This window comes from Mauremys mutica, chromosome 1 (assembly GCF_020497125.1).
Source record: "Mauremys mutica isolate MM-2020 ecotype Southern chromosome 1, ASM2049712v1, whole genome shotgun sequence".
NCBI classification, from domain to species: Eukaryota; Metazoa; Chordata; order Testudines; family Geoemydidae; genus Mauremys; species Mauremys mutica.
The window spans coordinates 243,572,105-243,587,859 of NC_059072.1; the positions used below are offsets into that span (position 1 = coordinate 243,572,105).

At 42.7% G+C, this 15,755-nt stretch overlaps 1 protein-coding gene across 1 annotated transcript in view; it reads right to left on the minus strand.

Annotated features, from left to right (window-relative positions):
* GABRG3 (gamma-aminobutyric acid type A receptor subunit gamma3) overlaps window positions 1-15,365 on the minus strand; it is a 544,844-nt gene extending 529,479 nt beyond the window's left edge. The window contains exons 1-2 of the mRNA XM_045005104.1: window positions 15,262-15,365; window positions 14,903-15,051 (exon numbers count right to left, since the gene is read on the minus strand). The gene's annotated coding sequence lies outside the window, so the exon portion shown is untranslated. The remainder of the gene's footprint in view (window positions 1-14,902; window positions 15,052-15,261) is intronic.
* Between the last annotated feature and the right edge of the window lie 390 nt (window positions 15,366-15,755).

Sequence of the window (15,755 nt, forward strand, 5' to 3'; positions counted from 1 at the left end):
CCATATATCATAGGCAAGTTTGCCCGTGTGTCAAGATAGACAAGAATGCCCAAGGGGGACTGTCTGTGGCTCCATGGTAAGACTGTTATCGTGCTTTGGGAGTTCACACTTATGACTGGGTTGGTGAAATCTCATTATAGAACATACCAACAGTTTAAGGTCATTGCTCTGCATCTTAACAGTCTGCCCTGGGGTTGACACTCTTGCTCCTGAGTCACTCCAGATAGTGTCACAATAGCATTTCTAGTACTTACACACTTGCTTGCTCTATATGTGTATACGCGATCCTGGATTGACAACTCATGTCTCCTTGCTTCCTGGTAAGGGGATGCCTCAATGCTGTCTGTCTTTGTCATAGGAGGCCCCAAGAGAAGACTAACACTGGTGAGTAATAACTTTATCTGCTCAGACAGAGATATGGAAAAGCTGTCTCTCCAATATGATTTAGAAAATATTTTGATCTGTGATGCAGTCAGCAGCTCCCTACCATTATGTCTGGGACAGCATAGCTGGAGCTGATTTAAAGAATCAGGTGTGGCAATCAGCAGCTGACAGAAATAGAGGCAAACCATACAGAAGCAGTATTCTGTAGTGCACTTCAGGGTGTCACTCCAGGAAGGCTGAACAGGCTGAGGAAAGACTCCAGTATAGCTTGAGCAGTAAAGATTATAATTTGTATAGTGCTTAAAATGCAGTTCTAGTCTAAAAAGTGACTGAGTCAAAGTGCCGTCTTCTCCATTAACAGATCTGCTCTCTGTGTGTCTTCAGAAACTGCTTACTTTAGTTACAATCAGAAGTTTTTAAATGCTTTTTTCTCCTGTAAACCTTTGTGAAGTCAGCACAGCAAAGAGTGACAGAGATGGATCTGATTCATCCTTGCACCTCATCAACAGAACATCTTACCAGTTTCCATTAGCTAGACTTGTGAAAACCCACTAAAGGCAAATAGGAGTTGCACAGCTGTCTAAGGGGCTAATTCTGCCTGCAGAACCTTTCCTATTAGTCATGAAAAGGCAAGCGGGGAGGAAAGAACCAAGCTTGACTATTAATCCAGGTTGAGTCTGTGGGGCTGACAGAAGAAGCCAACATTTTTACTTTTAAATGGAGCACATTGGTTTGGACTCATGGGTATCCAAGGGATGGTTACCAGAAGCTGTGAAGGCTCAAATATACAAAGGGAATGGAGGAGGCAGCCAGAGTGCCAGTGCCTATGCAAAGGAGATGGGGACCCAGACATTGGTGGCATGAGGTAGTGAGTCTTTTTTTAAATATATAAATATATATATGGCCTTGAAAAATCGAGAGTCTGCTCTCATTGGACTGTCTACCTAGCTCCATCAATACCAATGCTAACATAAGCGAGGCAAGACTCAAATTTGCTAATTAAAAATAGCATGGTCCCCATATTTTAACCAGCCCTCATGAACTAGATTTGTAAAATCAGTATAAGCCATTCTTGTTTTGTCTCAGCTAAAATGGATTCATGAATGAGTTGTCCTGAAGTCAATTTCTTGCCCACTTGTCATTTTTTAATTACAGCTTCAGACAACTTAAAAAGCCAGCTCTTGTGAAGGAGAGAAATAATAAACCAAGGTGATAAACTATCTCATGTAGACAAGGCCACCTTTGCATGTGGCAAGAACTGATCCCTTTTAAATCCTTGGCCAAGTGCTAGAAAACATGAAACCCCCACCCCCGTGCATGGTGGCTGTGAGCCATGGGAATTTCTAACTAGTAGCTGTAGGGGCAATCCACAAAGGCACTTAGGTTCCATTTTTAGACATCACTGAGATTCACAAAACTCCCGTTTAGCTGCCGCCTAACCTTGTAGGCACCTAAAGCAGTGTTTCTCAAACTGAGGTCGCTGCTTGTGTAGGGAAAGCCCCTGGCAAGCTGGGCCAGTTTGTTTACCTGCCCCGTCCACAGGTCCGGCCAATCGCGGCTCCCAGTGGCCGCGGTTCGCTGATGCAGGCCAATGGGGGCTGCTGGAAGCGGCAGCCAGTATGTCCCTCGGTCCGTGCCACTTCCAGCAGCTCCCATTGGCCATTTTTCTTGTTGAAGATGTTCCATTTTTAATTAAATAATTGTTTAAGAACATAAGAACAGCTGTACCGGGTCAGACCAAAGGCCCATCTAGCCCAGTATCTGTCTACCGACAGTGGCCAATGCCAGGTGCCCCAGAGGGAGTGAACCTAACAGGCAATGATCAAGTGATCTCTCTCCTGCCATCCATCTCCATCCTCTGACGAACAGAGGCTAGGGACACCATTCTTTACCCATTCTGGCTAATAGGCATTTATGGACTTCACCACCATTAATTTATCCAGTTCTCTTTTAAACACTGTTATAGTCCTAGCCTTCACAACCTCCTCAGGTAAAGAGTTCCACAAGTTGACTGTGCACTGCGTGAAGAAGAACTTCCTTTTATTTGTTTTAAACCTGCTGCCTATTAATTTCATTTGGTGACCCCTAGTTCTTGTATTATGGGAATAAGTAAATAACTTTTCCTTATCCACTTTCTCAACATCACTCATGATTTTATATACCTCTATCATATCCCCCCTTAGTCTCCTCTTTTCCAAGCTGAAGAGACCTAGCCTCTTTAATCTTTCCTCATATGGGACCCTCTCCAAACCCCTAATCATTTTAGTTGCCCTTTTCTGAACCTTTTCTAGTGCTAGAATATATTTTTTGAGGTGAGGAGACCACATCTGTACATAGTATTCAAGATGTGGGCGTACCATGGATTTATATAAGGGCAATAATATATTCTCAGTCTTATTTTCTATCCCCTTTTTAATGATTCCTAACATCCTATTTGCTTTTTTGACCGCCTCTGCACACTGCATGGACATCTTCAGAGAACTATCCACGATGACTCCAAGATCTTCTTCCTGACTCGTTGTAGCTAAATTAGCCCCCATCATGTTGTATGTATAGTTGGGGTTATTTTTTCCAATGTGCATTACTTTACATTTATCCACATTAAATTTCATTTGCCATTTTGTTGCCCAATCACTTAGTTTTGTGAGATCTTTTTGAAGTTCTTCACAATCTGCTTTGGTCTTAACTATCTTGAGTAGTTTAGTATCATCTGCAAACTTTGCCACCTCACTGTTTACCCCTTGCTCCAGATCATTTATGAATAAATTGAATAGGATTGGTCCTAGGACTGACCCTTGGGGAACACCACTAAGTACTCCTCTCCATTCTGAGAATTTACCATTAATTCCTACCCTTTGTTCCCTGTCTTTTAACCAGTTCTCAGTCCATGAAAGGATCTTCCCTTTTATCCCATGACAGCTTAATTTACGTAACAGCCTTTGGTGAGGGACTTTGTCAAAGGCTTTCTGGAAATCTAAGTACACTATGTCCACTGGATCCCCCTTGTCCACATGTTTGTTGACCCCTTCAAAGAACTCTAATAGATTAGTAAGACACGATTTCCCTTTACAGAAACCATGTTGACTATTGCTCAACAGTTTATGTTTTTCTATGTGTCTGACAGCCTTTGGTGAGGGACTTTGTCAAAGGCTTTCTGGAAATCTAAGTACACTATGTCCACTGGATCCCCCTTGTCCACATGTTTGTTGACCCCTTCAAAGAACTCTAATAGATTAGTAAGACACGATTTCCCTTTACAGAAACCATGTTGACTATTGCTCAACAGTTTATGTTTTTCTATGTGTCTGACAAATTTATTCTTAACTATTGTTTCGACTAATTTGCCCGGTACCGACGTTAGACTTACCGGTCTGTAATTGCTAGGATCACCTCTAGAGCCCTTTTTAAATATTGGCGTTACACTAGCTAACTTCCAGTCATTGGGTACAAAGCTGATTTAAAGAACAGGTTACAAACCTTAGTTAATAGTTCCGCAACTTCACATTTGAGTTCTTTCAGAACTCTTGGGTGAATGCCATCGGGTCCCGGTGACTTGTTAATGTTGAGTTTATCAATTAATTCCAAAACCTCCTCTAGTGACACTTCAATCTGTGACAGTTCCTCAGATTTGTCACCTACAAAAGCCAGCTCAGGTTTGGGAATCTCCCTAACATCCTCAGCCGTGAAGACTGAAGCAAAGAATCCATTTAGTTTCTCCACAATGACTTTATCGTCTTTAAGCGCTCCTTTTGTATTTCAATCGTCCAGGGGCCCCACTGGTTGTTTAGCAGGCTTCCTGCTTCTGATGTACTTAAAAAACATTTTGTTATTACCTTTGGAGTTTTTGGCTAGCCGTTCTTCAAACTATTAAGTGGGCTAGAGTTAGAATGACTCTGTAGTCCAGAGTTAGTTGATTCATCCTCATTCAAATCCCTTTTCCTCCACAGGAGGAGGAGTCGGGAATTGAGCTAGGCATCTCCTACATCTTAGGTGAGTACCCTATCCACTAGGCCAGGGGTTCTCAAATTGTACATTGGGACCCCAAAGTGGATTGCAACCCCATTTTAATGAAGTTGCCAGGTCTGGCGATAGACTTGCTGGGGCCCAGGGCCGAAGTCTGAGCCTCTCCTCCCAGGGCCGAAGCCTAAGCCCAAGCCCCACCACCCAAGGCTGCAGCCAAAGCCCCCCACCTGCAGCTGAAGCCCTTGGGCTTTGGTTTTTGCTCCCCTCCACCAGGGGCTGCATGGCTCAGACGGGCTCAGGCTTCGGTCCCCGCTCTTGGGGTCGTGTAGTAATTTTTGTTGTCACAAGGGGATCATGGTACAATGACGTTTGAGAACCCCTGCACTAGGTAACAGGCTAGAAGGGGGAGTCTTCCCCCATCTGTATTGTTTTGAGCCCCAAACATAATTTATGGGAGGGAACCAAATACTCATGTTCCCCCCAATTCATGACTCACTAGCAGAAATAGGCGCCTCTTTGCAGCCTGGACTGAGGTGCTGGACTCAGAGTGGGCTGGGGCTAGCACATACCCCTCAACATTTCCCATTGGCTAGCTTAAGGGTTCTTCCACAGTAGAATGGTTTCATCAGGAGAGATGGAGGGTGCCCCTTGCCCCATTCTATATCCCAATGGTTAGGGTACTCAAGTGAGAGGTATTAGATCCCTGTTCAAATCTTTTCTCTTCCTGAGGTGGAGGGGGGAGTTGAATTGGGGATCTCTCACATCCCAAATGAGTACCCTAAGCACTAGGCTAAAAGTTATGTGGGAGGGCTAACAGCAACAGGCACAGGCCAAGAGAGTGTTTGCAGCTGAGACTCCCAAGAAGAGGGAGGTGCCTCCCTCCAGCCTTGACTTAGGTGCCAAACTCTCTGAGCTTAGGGCACCCTGCTTGCTTTGGCATCGCCTATTGGATACCCAAGGTGAAGAGCCACCTCGTGTGCTGGCTTTTGTGAATCCCATTTTTAGGCCCCTCTCTCTCCCCATTCATTGTGTAGGGAGTGTAGGCACCTCTCGTAGGCTTTGTGAATTCCACTGATTTTATAGGTGCCTAAACATTCAGCGTAGTGATGCTTAGTGTTGCATGCCTAAGTTCCTTTGTGAATTGAGGCCATGGTGTTCTGTAAAATGTAGTTCCCTAGGGGGGCTGGGGTAAGACATTTTGTTGCAGAAACACTAGTATGTGACTGAGAAAATTGATGAATGTGGTTTTAAGAAATATTCTTTGTATTGAAATATGGTGAGAGTTGGTAGAGTTGGTCAGGAAATGGTTTTTGTTCCCACAAAAAAAAGAAATGATGACAATAAGATTTCATTTTTGCTGGAATTGTCTTGATTAAAATTTCTTTTTTTACAAAAACCTGATTTTTTTTAAACTATAAATATTTCCCATGGAAATTTCCATTTTAATGAAAAAGCCATTCTCCCATTTTCCCAAAAATAGGTTTGCATGAAAAATGTGAACATTTCTAGTTCTTGAATCACATGTAGCTTGCTTCTAAATGAATGAATGAAGAAGAAAGCTTTACTACTCTTGGGTGGGTGGTGGATAATGGGTTGTCTGTAAAGATGGCTGATTTGAAAAAACAAGCATGTCTTGTCTTGCATAGGCAATGCTGAGAGCGATGCGAGTAGTGAGAACCCTGGGTCTAGTAGTAAACATCAGGCTGCTATTTATCCTGATTATCTGTTAGGTAATTCCCTCAACAGGCTAATGATAATCCCTTATTTTGTATAAATCTCCTGTCAGCTTTAAAGTTTTAAACAAAGAATGTTTATATTCTTCTTCCTGGCTACTCACAGAATGATCTTGCAAACATGCATGCACATGCTTAACTTTAAGCAGGTGAATAGAAGGTAAGCATGTACATAAATGTCTACTAAATCCTGCATGTGAACCCACATATATAGACCCTAGTGCCCACAGAGTACTGTATCCTATTGGCCACAGGGCTTACACCTGACTGCAGGATCAGGGCTTTCCTCCCTGCTAGTGCCTTCTCTACAGAAGAAGGAAGGGTCCATAAAAAGTCCCTCAAATTAACATATAAATAATATAGTATTTTTTTAAAAAAACAACAACAGTGATTCAATACATGCCTGGAAACAACTCCCATCTCGCAAGCCCCTTTTTCTGCTCAGATTTGTTTTTCCTCTGATGAAAGCACTAGGCTCATATTGAAGTGCCTGCCCATTGTCACCAATCAGAGAGACTCTTACAGACAGTCTGTGACTGTTAAGTCTTCTATTTCCCCCCATTTGGGCAGATCTGATTCCTGTTATGTTTTATAGCAGTAATTGTCATTTGATAGTGTGTAAAATATGTCATTCATTTTCCTTGAATTACATTTTTTTAAAGAGAGGGAAACACTGAGGGGGGGAAATCCATTCAGGATCTTCCTTCACACTTCAACATAACAGAAACATTACATACCCGGTTTACAGCCCAGACTGAGTCTGGAATGGGCAATCTTGCTCATTAATGTGATGAGTGGATATGTTCTCATCTCCACTTCAGAGTGGAGGGATTCAAGCCCTTTAGTTCTTCTAAGAAGGGTTTATACCTGGACAGAAGCCATGAATAAGGCTCCAGTCCTGGAAATGCTTACATAAGAGCTAGGTCTTATTATTTATGTATTTATTTTGCATGTGGTTACCTTTACTCACGTGGGCAGCTCAACTGACTTTAGGAAAGTTAAGTATGAGCACAAGTGTTTGCTGGCTTAGGACATAAGACTCTCATCCTGCAAATGATGTCATGTGCACAGACATTGTACCTGCACAGTGGCCCATTGAAGTCTACTGGATTTTATGAAGGTTGTAGGCTACTAGTTATAGGGGTGGGACCTACATTTGTAAGAAGCTTTGTTGATAGAAATGATTGGCCCATATGTAGAATAAATTGAGTGTATGAGCATTAAAGAGCTAATAATGGTGTTGAAAAAAAATTTCTGACCTGAGTTCAGGGAGCTTGTGTGGTGTCATAGAAACCCAGAATGGTGTTATAGACTTGCTCTTCACAGGTGTAAATGCTTGGAGGCTTTATCATAGATCTCCTCTCACTCCATTCCTATTGACCATTTCCCCATCTCTCTGCAAGCTGTTTCCCAGACAGGGTTCCCCTCTGCCCCAAAGAAGATTCAAACAGACCACAAAAAAATTGAACATTCTCATAATTTGTGGGTATGATATCATCGGTCCTCCATGGTTTCTGTTCCATCTATGAATTCAAAGATTTGCTGCACACAGTAGCAGCACACTTAACACTCCTACCAATGTTATTGCTCTCCCGGGAGTTGAGTGAAATCTCCTTAAAGCTGGTGGATGAAACAGCCACCCTTCATCTATGCAAAATATACAAAACCATTAAGTTAATTTATGGAATGAGAGAACTGAAACAATAAGAGCTACTACTCAAACTACAGGCCACATATGAGCTATGTGGGGAGAGGGATTTCACTGTGGGGAGAATAGGTATTGGCTTTGGCGGAGCTGTGTGTGAGAAGAGAAGCACCAGAGAAGTTAACAGAGAAGCAGCAGAAAGCCAAGGAGACAGCAGGACAACCACTGGGAGTGTAGGGCCTGAGAAAAACCCTACCAAGGGAGACCTTTAGGGTAGAGTGCCGGTCTGAAAGAGGCTTGGAATTATGAGCAAAGAGACTATTTCCTGATGTTTGATTCCTGCTTTGTTCAATGTACATTCTTTGTAAATAAACAGGGTTGTATCAAAGAAATACCTGACTACAGCATCAACTTCTCCTCCGAAGAGAAACAATCTGTAGGACCCCATATATTGGTTAACTGCTTGAGTCAAGAGAGGTAATATTATTTTTCAAGCTATAGAAACATCAGGTTCTCGAGATGACATAAAAGTAATCATGAGAAACCTGTGGTCTCATCAGCAAAAGTGAAGTAGTAGATGTGAAAAGAATCACACACAACTCTTATAAATGTACAGTGGCCTCACGTGAGGAGGAAGAATGGAAGGTGCATAGGCCCTCATGAGGGTCCAGCTGCATAGCCCTAGCAGGTAGCACTAGATAGTCATTACTGCAGTGTTAGAAATGGATGGGAGGCTAAGGGCTCTGGAGAGAGGACAGAGAGATCTCATAGCAAGAGGCTCAATTTGCCTTTGTAAGCCACAAGTCTGGGTGCATTGGGGTGAATTGGGGTGCTTCCTGTGGGCCATACATAGTTTGAGGGCATGTTACTGTCAAATGTTATGGAACAACTCTTTGTCTTACTTCTTGTTGTAAATTTGGAAAGGTGATGCGATGCTCCTCCTCTACCCTCCTTTCTCATTTCTAGGTGCTCTCTCTACTATCTTCACTTCCCCCTGCCCCTGTCCCCATCACACCATTCTCCATCGCCTCTCTTTCTTGCTACATCCACAGGTTCTCTTTTTTTTGTCCTTACCTTCTCTTTTTTGTCCTGTCACATCCCTTTCCTCTCTTTGATGACCCCTCTTATCTCTTATTCTCATCCTTCCATTGCCCCTCACTCTCTCCTCCTGCCCACATAGATTTCCTGTGGTGGGGAAGGAGCACTATGTGCCCCACTGCATACTGAGCAAGTCCTACTATACATGTGAAGTTTCTCCCTTATATGACTTTCACCAACCATAAAAGAAACAGCCAACTTGTTATCTTCTAGATATAAAATTTCTTCAGAGAACACAATGACTCTCCCTGGAAGGTGTCACAAATTGTACTTCTGAAGCAATGAAGCCTCCTCTGATCTCTGCATGTGTGTCCAAGATGAACTATCTTACATGTAAAAATGAGATCTAAACAATATAATAAAACTAGCTTCATTTTTCCAGACACTTCTAAAAATTTAAAACCAGTCATGGACTAAACTGGACACAAGATGATTGGGAAATAAAGAGACATTAAAATAAACTAATTTAAAAGGGTATATATTTTGTCATGTGCTACTGTTTTTTTGGTTTTTAAAAAATGTGAGCTATATTAGTAGGCAAGTTAGTATTGTTTGATTAAAAACCTATATGGGAATGACAAAATGTGACCAATTAAGGGGGATAAGTAAGGTTTGGGCTGTCTGGATTTCAGGCTGCATTATTGTAAATCACTCCGTTGCCTATTGCTTTGTCAGTTATTTCACTTGTCGTTAGATACATAAATATGAAGTTAGGTCTTAGGGCCAATATTTGTATTCGAAATAAATGTCAGAGCTTAATCCTGTGTGTTAGGAAAATCCTGTTCCTCTGGTGAGGTCTGACCTTACTCTATAGCCAGATATGTGCTTGGGCTAGAGTCACAAAGGGGATTTAGGTGTTGCAATGCTCAGTGTGACAATGCCTAACTCCTAGGTGTCCTGATGCATGGAATTGACAGGCCTGAGTTAGACATAGGCTCCCTATGCATTGTTTGGGGAGAGTTAGATGCTAAGAAAGGGATGTCACAATGCTCAGAAGGGAGCCACCTAAGCTAGCCAGGAGTTAAACGCTAAGGAAGGGGTGGGGCTTAAGACCCAGATTCCCTAAGGGACTTAGGGAACTAACCAACAGATCAGAAGGAGATACCTGTCTCTGATCAGGATTCACAGATGTGAACCCTCTCCTGGAGTTAGGCACCTGAGCAAAATCAGCCTTTTCTTGGGAAGAGAGCCACTCCCCATTATAACCAATAGCACCGTGATGAGGGCACTGGGAGTGTGTGAGTCAGCATCACCTCCCTGCATTAATGAACAGAGAGAGTGGAACAGCTTCAAGAGGAGGGGCTGGGAGCCCTCTGACTATACCATAGACTGATGGTTAGGGCACCTGCCTGGGAGATGGAGGGTCCACATGAGGCAGTTTGAACTTGATCTCTCACATCCCAGGTAAGTGCCCTGACTACTGGGTATAATGGGGGACACACATGCCAGCCAGCCCCCAAACTTCTCATCCCCCATCATCCTTTGTGTGGATTAGGCATGCTCACAGTCTGCCTACTGGCTCAAGCCCTGCAAGCAAGGTAGATGCGGAAATGCCTAGTTTGAGAATCCTACCAGGGCTTAGGCATGAACTGGGGTGCCAAGCAACTCAGCAGCCTCAGGATTTCGTTGGTTTTGTGCATGCCTGATGGCAGAAATCAGCTTGCTGGCTTCAGTGAATTTCTTTTTTAGAGGCCCAGCTCTCCCCACACAATGCCTGGGGAACCTGGCTGCCCAGCTTGGGACTGGGAATTCCATTAGGCAGCAGGGCACCGAGGGGTGAAGTACTGCAGTGCCTAGGTCCCTTTGTGACTCTAGCCATTAGGGCTTGATGCAAAGCCCACTGCAGTAAATGAGAGGTTTTCCTTTGACTTCGGTGGGATTTGGAGCAGGTCCTTGAGTATCTGGCCCTGGGAGAGGCTTCAGAGCACAGTGAAGGCGCTCTCCAGGTAAGAGCCAATGCATCCTGCTCCTTGAGCTTGGTACCGTTTGCACCAATAACTTGCCCCAGAGCAGGTATTGTTAGTCCCAGGACTATGGCTAGTAGTAAGTGTGTGGCCCAGATACTAGACACTTGTATCAGTCTTCTGCTATAAACTGTTAATATAGGATGTGTTCTTTTTTTCTATTCAGAAAATAATTATTGCTCTGTGACATAATGGGAAAACTGCCAAATACAACAGTTAAAACCCAAATCTTTGGAAGCTGTGATGCTTAGGGAGGGAAAACCTCTCCCAAGTGTGCAGCCATAGGAGACTAGGATCAGATGTACCTCTAGTACAGTACTGCTTTGATTATAAAGTCCCAAGGGGTACCTTTGACTTAGATGCCTCCTGTAAAGGCATAAGGGAGGTAATGCCCTGTAGCACCTCTGCCTATTGGTTGGGTCAGACAATTCCCCTCACCCAGGCCCAGTGCCTGCAGGTTTGTTGTCATGTCTCACAGCTCTGAGGGTGGGTTTGGAAAGAATGTGACTTTGCCATATTTTCCAGCAGCATGAGCCTCCTATGCATTTAGATCCCCTGCAGGGTGTTATTCCTGGCTGGGATGAGATGTGACTGAAATATATCATGTGGGCACTCAGATCTCATGGGCAGAGTATAAGACCATAGATCATTTCACTGCATGAGCTTTATGCTGTGCCAATCACACACACATACCCCTTTTTCCTCTCACAATCCCCTTCTCCCTCTGCTTTTGGAATGAGAATTTCAAATATGGGTGCCCACGTTTAGGTGCCTACATAGGCCCCTAAAGACATGGTCTGAATTTCAAAAGTGCCAAACAACCAGCAGCTCACATTAACTTCCCTGGGAGCTGCTGGGTGCTTAGCACTTTTGACAATCAGGCCACCTATTTAAAAGCCTAGTTTTAGGCTTCCATTATCAAAAATCTTGGCTTCAGTGTAAAGAACTGGAATAACCAAGTGCATAGCAAAGTTGCATAGAATGGTGAATAGCCACTGCTCCATTAAATATAGGAAATGTTGAACAAATGAAAAGCCCCTGATGAGTAGTCTGTTGTACCCCAGGACAGATTTAACTCTGTGTCTATCATCAGTTTAACTTCTGCTTGGATACTAAACATTGTATTTGACCCAGTGGTATATTAGTATCTTATGTAACTCCAATTTTTTCTTAATGTTCCAAACTGTGTGCTTTCTCTTTTATGCCCCAGGATGTCTAATGCATTTTCCACCCTGATCCTTTTATGAGACAGATACCACAGTTAAGGTAGGAGGATTAATATACTACATTCATCTATCTCAAGCAATATGTTTATATCTCTGGACGCTCTTAAGAGAAAATTTAGCTTAGCTCTTTTCCTTAGTTCACATACTTTGACATTAGGAGCTTTGTATGCTCTGGCTTAGTAAAGCCACCTATGGCTGTGCTCTGTGGGAGAGGAAGGGGCGATATTGCAGTACGGGCTTGGGATGCAGGAGGCTTGCGTTCAATATCTGATCTTCCCTCAGGCTTCTTGTTTGACCTTGGGTAAGTGCCTCATTTGTAAAATAGCAATATTAGTTCCCTTCATCACAGGGCTGTTGTGGGGGTAAGTTAATTAATGGTCGGGGAGTGCTTCGTTGCAGGACTGAAATTATGGGACCCCTATACATAAACTTTATTGACAGAATCCAGAACTGTAAATGCTTTATCCCGTGCTGTGTAATGCAACTACTTTATCGAAAACAAGATTTGTGACTGTTTGGGGGGAAGATAATGGGAATTATTTGGGCAGTAAATGACCTTTTCAATGCTGGAGAAAATATATGACCACTACTAATCTTGTGGAAGCTCACTTCCCGATTCTAAATTATTATCTCGCCCCCCAGAAGCATACCCAATTTATCCTGTTCATTCAGGTCTGTGTCAGAGCGATGATTTATCTCCAAAGTTAGTGATCTTAGGACAGGTTGTACCGAGCAAACTGAAATATCAGTCCCAACATTTCTTGCAGATGTTACTGATGGCTGGGAACCTTGTTCCTGCTGCAACTCAGAAGAACATGATTCCGTCGGGTATTAAAGATTTGCTGAAACCAGTCTAGCAAATTAGGGAGATGGAAAGATTAACTGTTGCTGTACAGTAAAAGCACAAACTTCTATCAGTTATGCTTTTTTCCAGCATGATGGAAATACCACTGTAATTACTAATTAAAGAACCTGATGTAGGGATGTTCTATTAGTATAGGACAGATTTATTAGAATCGTACTAATGCCTAGCTGGTTGGCACTTGTTATAACAATAAGGACTGACCAGAACAGAGAACTTCTAGAGGGTACATTAAATACACTTGCTGTCACCGCATTTCTGTTCTGTTTGTACTCAGGGCTAGGGATTATCTCCCTGATCTCTCTGTAAAAATCAATCAATAGCAGAGCATGCACATTGGGCATTTTAGGTTAATTCCCTTACCTTTTTTTTTGTTCCCCTACCTATACATGAAGTGAGGGAAATGAAAAAGCTATATTGACTCTTTATTTCTCTCTCTCAAAGGTTATGACCAAAGTGTGCATAACCACAAGGGATGGTAAAATGAAAGATAGAACTTCATATATATTGTCACAGAAGAGAAAAATCTTGCTGTATGAGCAAATGAGTCAAAAGAATTGATTATAGAAAGATATCTGTTTTGTTCTTATCTAATCCAATTCCTATCATATATCCATATTGCCACTAGACTCCCACATTCCATCTGATCACCCGGGAGGCATTTCCCCTGGTTTCTGATTGGAAGATTTAGGAAACTCTCTACAAGTTGCCCTTCATCTTCAGAGAGACAAATCCAGCCCCCTCCTTCTGAGCTGCAGGAGGCCCTTTGGCAAGGGAACTTATGTAGTTATACAGCACTGTTAGAAGGGGACCGGATATGAGTCCGCTGGGCTTCTGTTGCTGTTTTTGTTGGTTTTGTGAACTGTTGTTTTAATCATTTGTCAGGATGCACAGAGAGCTTTTTTTTGTCTTGTGTACTCAAATGGAAATAAATATATTCCTGATTCTGCCAATGACCAATCATATAAACCTGGACAAGCCATTTAATATTTCTGTGCACCAAACTGCCCCTCTGTAAAACAGCTCTAATCATGTTGAGCATCCTCCTAAGGGTGGTGTAAGAATTAGTATTTGTAAATTGCTATAAAATGCTAGGATTGAATACCTACTGTGATAGACCCAGGCCAGTTGGGAACAGCAGAGTAGTAGAAGAGAGATATACTGGCCACTGGATAAGCAGTTTTCAGTTCCCTGAGTGACCAGAGCAGGGGCTGCTCCAGGCTAATGAGAACACCTGACTCTAATTAACCTGCAAAGAGTCAGGTGAGGCCATTAAGGTAATGTGAACACCTGACTCTAATTAAGGCCCTTTTGATACTATAAAAGGGCTCACTCCAGTCAGGTTGAAGAGAGCCAAGGAGAGGAAGTGTGGCTGAAGGGCTGGTTAATGAAAACACCCTCAAACCATCAGTAAGGGAGCCCTAAGGTAAGGGTGAAGAAGAGAGAAGCAGGAGAGCTGTGGGGAAGTGGCTCAGGGAAATGTAGCAACTCTGGAAGTGAAAGGTTGGCTGCCAACAGCTGCTACCATTAGGGTCCCTGGGCCAGAACCCAGGGTAGAGGGCGGGCCCGGGTTCCCCCCAACCTGCCACTACAGAAACACCTCCTGGGAGGGGAAGACAGGCCCATCAGGAAAGGAGGCTAAACTGTTCTGAAATAAGCCCCTAGGGACAACAGAGACTGTGGGAGTTCTTTCACCAACCTCCTTGCTGGCTTATGATGAAAAGGGCTCAGTAAACTGTAACCCTGGCCCTAGAGAGAGAAGGGCTATGTGGACGGTCACAGTGAGCCACTGAGGCTAGCGTAAACCACCTAGAAGTGCGGGACCCATGGAGACAAGGTTGGAGCTCTGCCACACTACATTAGAACTGAGCCTGAACCAAAAGCCTGGACCTGAACATTCCTGATCTTTGTCAAAGTTTGGATCCAGATCTTAACTTTGCAAATCAAGCCCATCATTAATACAAACACACCATTGTCTAGCTAGAAATATTTTGTATCTTTTCTACAGAAAGAAAAAGAGGACTCACTTCCAATGTCTGGCCGTAGCTTTTTGTCATATTCCCTCAGCAACTTGTTTAATATGAGAGTCGCATCTGTGTCTTGCGTTTTTGGAGCTAATACCCATTTCTGGTTGCCTGTTACATCTTCATATTCATCCTCTTCAACCTTTCTGGAGCTGCAATAAAAAAAATCAAATGTTATATTATATAACTAAAATCTGAATTTACATTGACTAAATCTCAACAGGCACTTCAATAAGTTTGAGTTCTTTATTCTCTCACAGCTATCTAGTTTTAGAACTATTTTATTAAAGGAGGTATTTATTACCAGAAGTAAAAGTCTGTGTAGGGGCACTAACTGAAAATAATTATATAATCCATCTCACACCACTGATTTCTCACTGGAACTTCAATCTGTGGATTAATGCAGGGAGCAGACTAGATCACTTTTTTGAAAAATCAACAGATTAACTGATAGGTAACGAATAACTCACTGGTGACCGGGTAACTGGTAACAGAATTCTATGGTGGGTGAACATTCTGCAGTATTATACTGACTCCTTCAACACAACTGATTCATCTCTTGCACAGCAGGGTAATAGGAATATTAAAAATTCAGCTCTTTTAATACTTCCTGATCATTTCATCCTATTAATAAATTATTACACACTCAATGTTTTTTGAATTTCAGAACTTAATGCAGTACAAGGGTTAGAATTAAGTACATGCTTCTTGAATGTAATATGAATTATCACAAGTACATAAATATGTTGCATAAGTCTGTTTGAATCTCAGAGTCTGAGCCATTCTGTTTTTATAGTTCTGTATTTGGGGCATTTCAGGAGCTAAGATTCTTCTTTCTACAAGAGGTAGATTATCT